Source organism: Thamnophis sirtalis, unplaced genomic scaffold (assembly GCF_051295495.1).
Source record: "Thamnophis sirtalis isolate CommonGarterSnake01/CBP01778 unplaced genomic scaffold, rThaSir2_p1.2 scaffold_3, whole genome shotgun sequence".
Taxonomy (NCBI): Eukaryota; Metazoa; Chordata; class Lepidosauria; order Squamata; family Natricidae; genus Thamnophis; species Thamnophis sirtalis.
In genome coordinates this window covers 138,932,730-138,944,640 of record NW_028261383.1, presented here as the reverse complement: position 1 = coordinate 138,944,640, position 11,911 = coordinate 138,932,730, and positions in this window count along the sequence as shown.

Sequence of the window (11,911 nt, the reverse complement as noted above, 5' to 3'; positions counted from 1 at the left end):
CTTTTTGCCAGAGACTTTATCTACGTTTATTTTTGGGCTCACAGCCAGATTGAGCCAGGACTGATAAAGATATTTCCTTTGAAGTTCTGTCTGACTGTCGTTTGTGAGCGAGCAAAGAGGGGGGTCAGAACAGGTCACTATACCACCTTTATTGCCACAGTTCTTAAGTGAATAACTGCAGCTGATAAGTTAGTAACATAAGTATTTAGTATTTTATTGGAATTTATAGGCCGCCCTTTTCCCTGAGGGGACTCAGGGCGGCTTACAATCAAAAAAAAGGGGGGGGGGTGCAAATACAAAAACAAAAACAATAGATGAATAAAATAAGACAATAAAAACACAACTTGCATTCAACATTCAACACTCGGGTGGGGCGAATTAGGAACTTATCCCCAGGCCTGACGGGATAGCCAGATCTTAAGGGCTGTGTGGAAGGTCTGTACGGTGGTGAGGGTGCGAATCTCGACGGGGAGGTCGTTCCACAGGGTCAGAGCTGCTACAGAAAAGGCTCTCCTCTGCGTAGTCACCAGTCGGCATTGACTGGCGGATGGAATTCGGAGGAGGCCCAATCTGTGCGATCTAATTGGTCTGAGGGAGGTAATCGGCGATTACATGACCCAGGACACTGAAACCATCATAAATACAAATCTGTTGCCAAACATCAAAATTTTGATCGCGTGACTATGAGGATGCTGCAACGGTCACAAAGTGTGAAAATGGTGGCTAAGTGTGAAAAATGGTCATCAGTCACTTTTTTCAATGCCATTGTAACTTTGGTCACTATAGCACCTTTCTTGCCACAGTTCTTAAGTGAATAACTGCAGCTGGTATTTTGTATTTTGGATAGAATCTTTTTTTAAATAGTCTAAGACAATTTAAAAAAAAGAATCCACACAGAATAAATTGAAGTAAAATATTTCAAACTATTCCACACAGAATAAATTGAAGTAAAACTATTTTTAAAATTCTATGCACAATATATTTCAAAGTTCAAAGTTTAATGAATTTATACACTGCCCAATCCTGAAGGACTCCGGGCGGCTTACATAAAAACAACTCTAAAAAGAATACTAAAAAAAAAATTAAAATAGAGAGAAGAAGCAAGTTAAAAGACACATCATGCACTCAACCTTAGTGGGGCTGGACCTCATTCATGAGGTCAACAGCCCCAGGCCTGACGGAATAGCCAGGTGTTAGTAGACTTTCGGAAGGCTGAGAGAGTGGGGAGGGTCCGGATCTCTGGGGATAGATCGTTCCACAGCTACAGAGAAGGCCCTCCCCCGAGGAGCCACCAGACGACATTGTCTAGTCGACGGCACCTGGAGAAGGCCCATCCTGTGTGATCCTATCGGACGCTGGGAGGTATGTGGCAGAAGACGGTCTCGTAGATATCCGGGTCCTAAGCATGTAGGGCTTTAAAGGTGAAAGTATTTCAGAGTATTGTGCATAGAATTTTTTTTAATGGTTTCACTTCAATTTATTTTGGATAGAATCTTTTTTTAAATAGTCTAAGACAATTTAAAAGAAGAATCCACACAGAATAAAACTATTTTAAAAAACCCTATGCACAATAAATAAAATATTATTTTAAAATACATAAAAAAAATAAAAGAAAAAAACCCAGCTCACTTACCAGCGGGCAGGCACTCCAAGTCAATCCAGAATGATGTAGATGTTAATACAAAGAACTGAGCAAATTAAAATGGTGAAATTAGTCCCAGGGAAATTAGTCCCAGGGAAAGAAACCGTGCCACCATTTTCCCCACACGAGCCGACCTCCAACCTCCGTGCCCCTCCCCTCTGGGAAATCCAGGAAGGAACAGTTGCTACTTCTCTAGCCAAAGTATTTCCTGGAGCTCTATGGTACTGGGTCATCTTTTCTTATAAAAGGAGGTAAAAAGGGGCGGGAGGTGTCCCGTTTTCTTGCTTTAACGTTTTAATATCTTGAATGAAAGTACTGAGACATAGAGAGAGGTTAGACAGAGTGTCTTTTGTCTTGCCCTGGTTAGGATTTCTTAAGCAAATCCACTGGTCTTTCAACATGAAGCCAGAAAATCGGGACTTTTTAAAAATGCTGCAGGACATGGGACAAATTGTTAGAAATTGTGACTGTCCCGCCAAAATTGGGACATCTGGTCACCTTACCTGTGAGCCAAAATGGGGCTCATGGGGATCCTGGAAGGGGCGGGGTAAGGTAAGGTTGCGAGCCTGGTGGGGATGGTGGGCGGGGTGCAGGAAGCTCCGGGCAGGGGGGGGCTAGTGAGACTTACCTGTAGGCAGGAAGAGGCAGCTCAGTTGGGGTACAGGGCAGGTACCATGTCGCAGCTTAGGCAGGCAAGGCTGCTTAGGCAGGCAAGCCACTTGGGAGGTGAGGAGTGACTGGGTGAGGCTGGTGGGTGGGGTGAGCATTTAGGGAACTGGTTCAGGGGCATGGCAGGCCTGGGTCTCTGCAGGTTTCAGCAACCCAGGCCACCAAGCCACTATTTACTCAGCCAAATGGCCCAAACCGGTAGGAATTCACCTATATGAGAGAGAGAGAGAGATCAGCCCTATTATTCTCCTTCCATATTTTCCATCTTAAACTTATTTTCTTAATACATAAATAATATCCCTAGTTGCCCCTTCAAAGTTAACCCAATTATCATATCATATTTCTTCTGTAGTCTATTTTACCCCAGTAAAATCATCTAGCTATTTTTTCTTCTTCTATATTATCTTCTTGTTCTTCAATTGAGCCCTTTTTTACCCTCTTTTGTCCTATTTCTTGGTCTGAGTGCTCCATCTAAATTTCTGACTTTTTTTGCCACTTAAAATTTCACACACAATTTTTAACATCTCAAATAATACATTATGCATCCATAATACCAAATTAACTGATTTAATGAATTATAAAAAAATTAAATTGTATCATATTTAATCCTCTCATGTACATAATCCCTTTTACATCATATTTCTCTTTCCACTTTCAACCCTATTATTTTCTTTGCATATTTTCATCTTAAACTTATTTTCTTCTTAATACATAAACAATATCACCAATTGCCCCTTCAAAATTAAACCAGATTATCCTTTCCTCTTTCAACTTTTATTCTATTTTACTATACGCAGCATATATCCTCAAATTCAGTTTTTACATTGAAAGCATTTAGCTCAATTAGTTATCCACCCCTTATATCTCCCTATTATTTTCTTTCTATATTTTCTATCTTGTATTTGTTTTCTTCTTAATACATAAACAATATCACCAATTGCCCTTCAAACTTAAACCAAATTATCCTTCCTCTTTCATCTGTTAGTCTATTTTACTATAAGGAACATATATCCTCAAATTCAATTCAGTTTTTACATAGAAAACATTTAGCTTAATTAATTATCCACAATTAATAATATTGTTATGATTCCCTTGTATGTTAATTAATTACATATCATTAACAGTACTAATACGATTTCCTTCATTCTACTAATATATTCTTTCTTTCCCTTTCTCCTCTAACCATTTTCTCTAGGTCTCTGAAAGATTCAACTTCTTTTTAATTTTCTTCTTTCCTCCCATTCTCCTAACTTTTTCTTTTTATTATTTTTATAATTCTTATCTCTTTTCTTCCAAGTCTTTTTTCTCACTTGTAATTTTATTGTTCTAACAATTTTCCGCAGGATTTTTCCTCACCTTTTCTTGCTTTCCCCTTCTTTGCTGTTTAATTGCTTCTTTTTGTTTATTTTTATTTTTTGTGCCACTGTAAATCCCAGTGAAATCATCTAGCATTTATTTTCAGTTTCTTTCATGTTTTCATCTTGTTCTTCATTTGAGTCCTCTTTTACCCCCTGCTCTTCTATTTGCTACCTTGTGCCCTGGTCTGAGTGCTCCATCTGCATTTCTAGCTTTTTCTTACCATTTATAGTTTCACACACACTTTTTAGCATCTCAAATAGTTCATCATATATCCAGAGCTCCATAATGCCAGTTAACAAATTTAACAATTTTTAATTTTTTTAGATTGTATCACATTTAATTAAAACTTAAAGTCCATGCAGTCCCTTTTTTCCAGATTTTAAAATCCAATTTTAGTATTAGTCCAGTCCAAGTTGAGGATTAATTTTCTTCCACAGCCATAGACAATCAAAACCAAACACTGTTGCAAAAACTTTAAAGAGGTCATTTGAATATGGCTGCCACCCCCGCTGTCAGAGCTTTTCTCTGACCTACTGAGGAAATTGCCTGTTCCTCTTGGTCGTCCGAGACGCCTCTCCTACTTCTCTGTCCCTTCAAGGTGGTTCTGGTCCGAAGACCCCCTGACAGAGGTTTGTCTGGTTGGATTTCGTGGTGCTCCACAGAGCCCACTATTTTCCAACCAGTCTCGTCGTGATGCTTCTGGTTTCTCCACATACTGTTGTTGTTGTTATTGTTAGTTGCGAAGTCATGTCTGACTCATGACCCCATGGACAACATTCCTCCAGACCTTTCTGTTCTCTTCGCAACTCTGGAGTCCGTTTAAGCTCATGTTTACTGCTTCGATTATTCCATGCAGCTACCTCATTCTCTGTCATCCCTTTCTTCTTTTGCCTACAATCTTTCCCAGCATTAGGCTCTTCTCTAGTGACTCCTTCCTTCTCATTAGGTGGCCAAAGTATTTAAGTTTCATCTTCAGGATCTGGCCTTCTAAAGAGCAGTCAGGGTTGATCTCCTCTAGGACTGACAGTTTTGATTGCCTTGCAGCCCAAGGGACTCACAAGAGTCTTCTTCGGCACCATAGTTCAAAGTCCTCAATTCTTTGGTGATCAGCCTTTCTTATAGTCCAACCTTCACAGCTATACATTGCAACTGGGAAAACCATAGCCTTGACTATATGCACTTTTATTGGCAGGATGATGTGATACTATAAGGGCCAACAAAAGAGATCGGCCTGTGCAATTCAGGAAGGAAGATCCTTCACCAGAAAACTCAATTGTGAAGGAAAAAGCTACTAACTTAGCTTTCTCACTGATACATTTTTCTATGAGTAAAATTTATATTTCACGATGAAGTAGCCAATCATGCAAGTCCTCCTTTGCAGTAAAACTAAGTCATCTGTCATTTGTAAGAACTCAGCACAAGCTCCATGAAATATAGGACAGCTACAGCATATGCAGAGAGTGAGTTTGGTGTAGTAGTTAAGGCATCAATCTAGAAAATAGAAGATGTGAGTTCTAGTGCTGCCTTAGCACAAAGTCAACTGGATAACTTTGGGCCAGTTGCTCTCAGAAGCAGGCAATGTATATTCCACTTCTGAAATCTTACCAAGAAAACTGGCAAGGGACTTGTTTAGCCAGTCACCAAGTCAACACTGAGTCGAAGGAAGGAAGGAAGGAAGGAAGGAAGGAAGGAAGGAAAAAAAGAAAGAGAAATGAAGAAAAAGAAGAAAGGAAGAATGAATTAGAATTTGCAAAGGGCAGCTACATATGATTCTAGCTGCATGACCAACACCAGATGTTAGGGTTAGGGTTAGGTTTAGACGTTTGCAATATGTCACTGCTGAACAGAGCCTCCTGGCTCTGTTTCCTTCGTCCATCTTCTCTGAAATGGTACATAGTATTCCACAATGTATTCTACAATGACAAAGTAGGCTTCCTTATGATGACGTGATTCTTGGATGCATTGATGTGATTTTCTAGACAACAATAATCCAGAAGGGTTTAGTGTTATCTTTTGGAATGTTGACTTCCTGGTCTAGCTTACTGGCCTGGGATTTCCTTGTGTTCTCCCTCCAAGGGCTAAAACAATTTGTACTGTTTCTGAGGTAAGTCAAGGTCAGTTAGGTGCTGCCGTGTGCTGTCTTATAAGTCAGGAATCATAGCCTCAAGGCTATATGCTGTTTCTGGAAGCAAATCCAATAGCTTGTCCAAAGATTGGGTTTTTTGAAATCCTACTGCCATTGACCAGACAGCCGCCCTCAGCATCTTGCTCAAGATTAGATGCAGCCCCTCACTGCAGAAAGGCCACTTAACTCAGTGCAAACTGGGCACAGTTGCAATAGCCAGCAGTTCAGAGGCTGATGAAGTTGAGCCTTTGAAATGGCATGTGTATCTTTGAGACAGTGCTAGAGACTGAAGAGCATATTATTTCAGTAGCAGCTCCGACCCTTTGGAACGATCTCCCCGTGGAGATTCGTACCCTCACCACCGTCCAGACCTTCCGCACAGCCCTCAAGATCTGGCTATCCCGTCAGGCCTGGGGATAAGATCACAATCTGTCCCCACCCGAATGAAGAATAAATGTTGAGTATTATTTTAACTCTTATGTATTGTTTTATGTTTATTGTTTATACCCCCCTCCCTATTTTATGTAAGCCGCCCTGAGTCCCCGCGGGGAAAAGGGCGGCCTATAAATATTAATAAAATACCAAAATACCAAATATTATGCCTAGCAGAATATCCTGTTGGTTCACATCTGGAGTTGCAAGTTCAGAATAAGCCTTAAAGGAAGACAGGACTTAAAGCAGTAAACAATCAAGAAGCAATTAGAAATTCTTCTTCCCTTCCTGCTGATAGAAATAGGTGAAGGAGATCACACCAGGTAACAAAAATGTTCAAGAAGGAACAGAGAGAGAGGAAATACTGGGTGGATTTTCATCAAGAATACACAGATCTTTTCCACATTCAGTCATAACCTGAAGCACATACGTAAGGCAGAGCATGATGCATCTGTCTGATTAATTAAAGGATGCTCCCGCCGATACAACGGGCTCAGGGGTAAAAGCTTGCATCAGATCCTAGAATTATGCCTTAGCTTGAGAAGACCAACAGAATAAAATGATAACCGATAAAATGAGTTAAAATGGATGTATTACACAAACTCAGATATAAAACATCTATAAAAATTACAAAGGCCATCCCAAATACCATGTATCCCCTATATGCCTACCAGAGCATTATCCTTCTGAATGCCATTTGCTGAAATTCTGTAGCCCCCAAAAATCAGGGTAAGAAAAGCGTAGTTTTTAGCATGTAATTTGTGTGTACTTGCTCCAGAACATTCCTGACATGGATAAGCAGCTGGATTTTTTGGACAGTGGAAATTGCCTCATATACCATGACATGAAAGTTCCAGATGTTTGAAATTATCGAATTCATGAATCTTATAAATACTGTTAATTAGTTCATCCAGGAGGTATCACAATGTATTCAAATTTCTCAGAGCAAATGTCAAAGACAGTTCAATATTTTTGGCCTCTTTCATAGAGATACAGAAGTACAATTTAGTAAAATTGAGAGATGTGACAATAGAATGCAATCTTTAACAGAGATAAATCTTTAGCAGAGCCTCCCACCATCACCACTACTGGTTCGCCTGATCCGGGCCAAACTGGGACCAACCCACCTCTGATCTGTACATCTGTTGCCAGTGCTGAAATAGCTTGTATAGTTATCAGTGGTGTTGCAGTGAGTCACTTGTCATTGTCATGTCTCAGAAACTTAACTAACATGTATATGTATGGGTGTAGGTTTATACGGTACCAGTATTTATGTATATAGCATGTTTATGTGTGTGTTATGTATGTGTACACTTTTGAGAGCAGGCAATAGAATTTCATTTTTTATCTATGGCAGTGTGCCCACAGTAAAAAATGACAATAGGTTATCTTATTTGTAAAAGAAAGTAGTGAGTTCAAAAGATTAAGGTAAGCTCCTAACAGCAGCATATGACCAGTGAGATTACATTACAAAATCTTGGAACTCAAGTAGGAAAACTGCTGTACTCATTTAAAAGTAAGTATATAGAGTACACAGAGGTGACGTCTCTATGAGTTGTTTGAATTTTTCTCTGAAAATTCCTGAACAGATTGATACTGTAAACATACAACTAAAATGCCCATCTGCTCATTTGCCATGATTTGAAACCGAAACCTTTTTTCCCAGTTTGCAAGAACCCCATTACAGTTAATTTCCCTACATTGTCATTTTTTTTACAGATTTTGATGTACAAATGCATCATTTCCTGTAACTCTTATTATTAACCACTGCTTGTAGCACAATATTAAATCCCTAGGTAATGAATGCTGCCATCTAGTGAAAGTTCAACTAGTAACCGGAAAACTGAGAAAACTTCATTTATTGGATTGTAAGCTTCATGGTATATATACGTAAATAGTCTTGCTTCCAAGCTGACATGATTAAGATTCCCATAATAAAGTGCAACAACTGATTTGAAATTCTATTGAGAGGATTAAACAGGAGCCTTAAGGTGACTTTCACACATTACTTTGTATTGTGCTATAATCTGATATGATTGTAGCTTAATGCATTGTGTGAACCCAGTTACGCTCATTTGTGAAGCATATTTAGCACCATAGTAATTGTGTTTATTTAACAAATTATGGTTAATAAACAAGGCCAAGAGCATATGAAGAAAAGGGATCAGAGAGTGAAACATATATTCTTCCTTCCATTGTCAAATTATAAAACCATCAGCATTAATTTCCATTTTGAAGCGTGCCTTTCTTTGAAGTCAAAATGACTTGAAAAGTTAATGCATGGTGCCAAATGATAATTCTTGACAAATAAAATACAGCGCTTTCCAGGGCAACCCAGGCAACCAATTCTAGTAGAAGGTAAACAGAAAACTCCATGTTAACAAATTATTTATTCCACATTTCTAGCTCGAATGTACTGTAGAAATTGGTTAGGGTTTTTTAAAAAAAATCAAGACACTTGCTTATAACTCAATTTTTTAAAGTAGTACTATGAAAATTAGCCAGCTGTAGCTTATTCAGCAAATTATATTTAAACAAATGTTGTACTATAATATATGAATCCAATCTGAAAGTAAGACAAGGCTCAGACTGTGAATTAAACTAGCAAGAGCAAAGCCAAGACAAGCAAAGAATTAAAGTCCCAAAAGGAAAAAAGCCAAAAAAAAAGACAATAAAACCATCCTGAATATTAAAAAGTGGTATCTATAAAAACCTAGTGGAGTTTTAATTTTTAATGCATTTACTTCTATATAATTTATAGGTAATATGCAATATGAAAAGGAATTTAATATATTTTATTTGTAGGAATGTGAACTTTCAATATAGCCATCATTTAGATGCAAGTTTTCTCACTCCATGTTTTGGGGAAAACCTGCTTTAAATATTCTTGAATACTATGGGCAACGTGGAAAAGAGCCACATCTTGCTGAATGACAGTCCTCTTGATAAGTCCCGATTGCGTCTGTCCAAGAATAAATTCTGCAGCATGTCCAAAGAAGCCTCATCATTCATCATAGTTCCTCCACAAAAGAATGGACCAATTTTGTCTAATTTTCCCAGATAGCACCAGATGTTCCCTTTAGGAGAATCTCTTTCATATTCTCAAAGTTTATGTGGTTCCTGTGTCACTCAAATATAGCAAGTATGACAACCTGGTTGCTGTTCTTTTGTCACTAAATAACAACCTATCAAGCAATGATGTTATTTTCAACCTCATCAATATAATGATGGAAGACAACTAATCTTGCATCATAGTCTTGTTTTAATTATATTTGCTGGACTTGTATCATGTACCTGTGCTACAGGGGTAGTATTCATTTACCTTCCCTATTGGTTCGCAAATGTGAGTGCACGTCCACCTTCGCGCATGCGCTCAGCCTTCGGCACATGTGCTTTTGGTGAAAAAAGGGCCTAAATAGGATGCCATGGAGGCATGGTGGGTAGGGCCACCCGTGATTTCCACGACCTGTTTGGGCGAACCAGTCCGAACCAGTAGAATACCACCTTTATTGTGCTAATATAATTTTGTTTTGAGGATTCTGTAACTGGTTTTCAGAATTTATGCTGGCTGGAGAATTCTGGAGGCGTTAAATTTGCCAAGGCTGAATACCCTTGCTCTTGTAGTTGGATTTCTTTGGGGTGCTTCTAAGATTTAGATTTTCTTCTGACAGCTAATTCTGACTTCAGTTAAACTGGGGAGCACAAATTATCTTTTGTTCACAGTAATTCTATGCAGGGGTGTCAAACTGGCGGCCCACGGGCTGGATGCATCATATGCAGGCCACACCCACCCCAGCTCAGCAACGGGTAAAAATGTCGCGAAATGTCACGTGATGGCATCGTGACGCCACAAGTTTGACATGGGTGTTCTATGGTGAAGAATTTATGACTTCAAAAATGAATTAGAATAAATGAATCATGAAAAAGTTCAGTTAAAATTCCATCTCTGTTCTATTATAGATTATTTATATTTTATATACCAGTAGAAGTTCCTAAAAATTAAAAGTGCACCAAGACACTCAGGATTTTCTGTATATATAATAAACCTAAATACAAGAGAGCTCAGATCTTAGCAACAAATTTAAACTTTGCAGTAGGAATGAACTTCGAAGGTATGAAATGGGAATCATTGCAATATAGTGGTGTGTTCTTACATAATGGTAAAACCTCATTTAAGCATGATTCCTCCAATATAAAACTAAACATAATGGATAGTTACGCACAGCTTGGCCAACACAGCTGGGAATATCAAGTTGGACAAAGTGGTTTCAAGATATACCAAAAATATGGAAAAGGAAAGCCTCAGAATAGCTGGAGAATCTTAATATAAATCAACTATGAAACGTATCTGAGCTCTTTTATTTATGCCACAGACTTTAATATTAACTTTGGTTTTCAATACCTGTTATGCATTGATAGTATTTTGATGTGATATAGTGTCATACAATCTTGGTAGCAAATAATATATAATTGACTTCAATAAGTATCTTGTGACACTTGATGTTTACCAAGCAGCAGCATAATATAAACAGAAGCCTAGCCCATTTTAAATGCCCTGCAATTTAGCTTTTGAAATTGTATTTCTATTTTGCAAGGAGGGATACCGTAATTCAAAATACATCAGCTTGCATCCAGCAGAAAAGAGCCACATGCAGGAGGATTTTGAGAAACAAACCCACAGCTTTTTAACCCTTTGCATTTCTCACGTCTACAGCAGTTTTGCAGTTGGAATCTCACCAGGCTCAAAGTTGACTCATCCTCCCATCTTTCCAAGGTTGGTAAAATGAAAACCCATATTGTTGAGGGCAATAGGCTGACTCTGTAAACCATTTAGAGAGAGCTGTAAAGCACTATGAAGCTGTATATAAGTCTAAGTGCTATTGCTATTGCCACACAGGTAATCCTCAACTTACTGACCGAAGTTACAAAGGCTCTGAAAAAAGTGACTTTTGATCATTATTCAGAGTTACAACCTTGGCAGCATCCCCGTAACCATGTAATCCAAATTCAGATCCTTGGAAACTGGTTCATACTTATTGTAAGGGGCGTGCATAAGCGCACCAACGTGCCTACCCATCTCTGCCCCAATGTTCCTTTTTTATTCGTATCCATTTCATGTATTCAAAACCATGTTTATACTTATATATGTTATCTAATACATGCTTGATGAAATAAATAAAATAAATTTTAAAAATGATGATGATGATGATGATGATGATTAGAGAAGGTTTCTGGGAGTAGCAGTTTTGCAACAACTGACAGTTTGCCTAGCTAGCGGGAGTCTGAGAAATCACAATGCAACGAGTCTAGAATTAAGGAGAAATTTCCTGACAATTAAAACAATTAATCAGTGGAACAACTTGACTCCAGAAATTGTGAATGCTCCAACACCGGAAGAAAAGGTTGGATAACCATTTGTCTGCCTGAACAGGGGGTTGGAGTAGAAGACCTCCAAGGTCCCTTCCGACTCTGTTCTGTTATTCTATTTTCCCCCCTGCCAGGTCCACAGGCGAGTGCCGCCAAGTTAAACAGGGTTACCTCAAATGTTTAGCAATGCAATTCACATTTCGGGACAAACCCTCCCGCTTTCGCTGCAGCAAATTGCCAGCAAGCAATTTGCAATGGAAGCCTCATTTATGCCACTCTTTTAGACTGATGCACCCTTTACTGCAACCGCTGCAAGA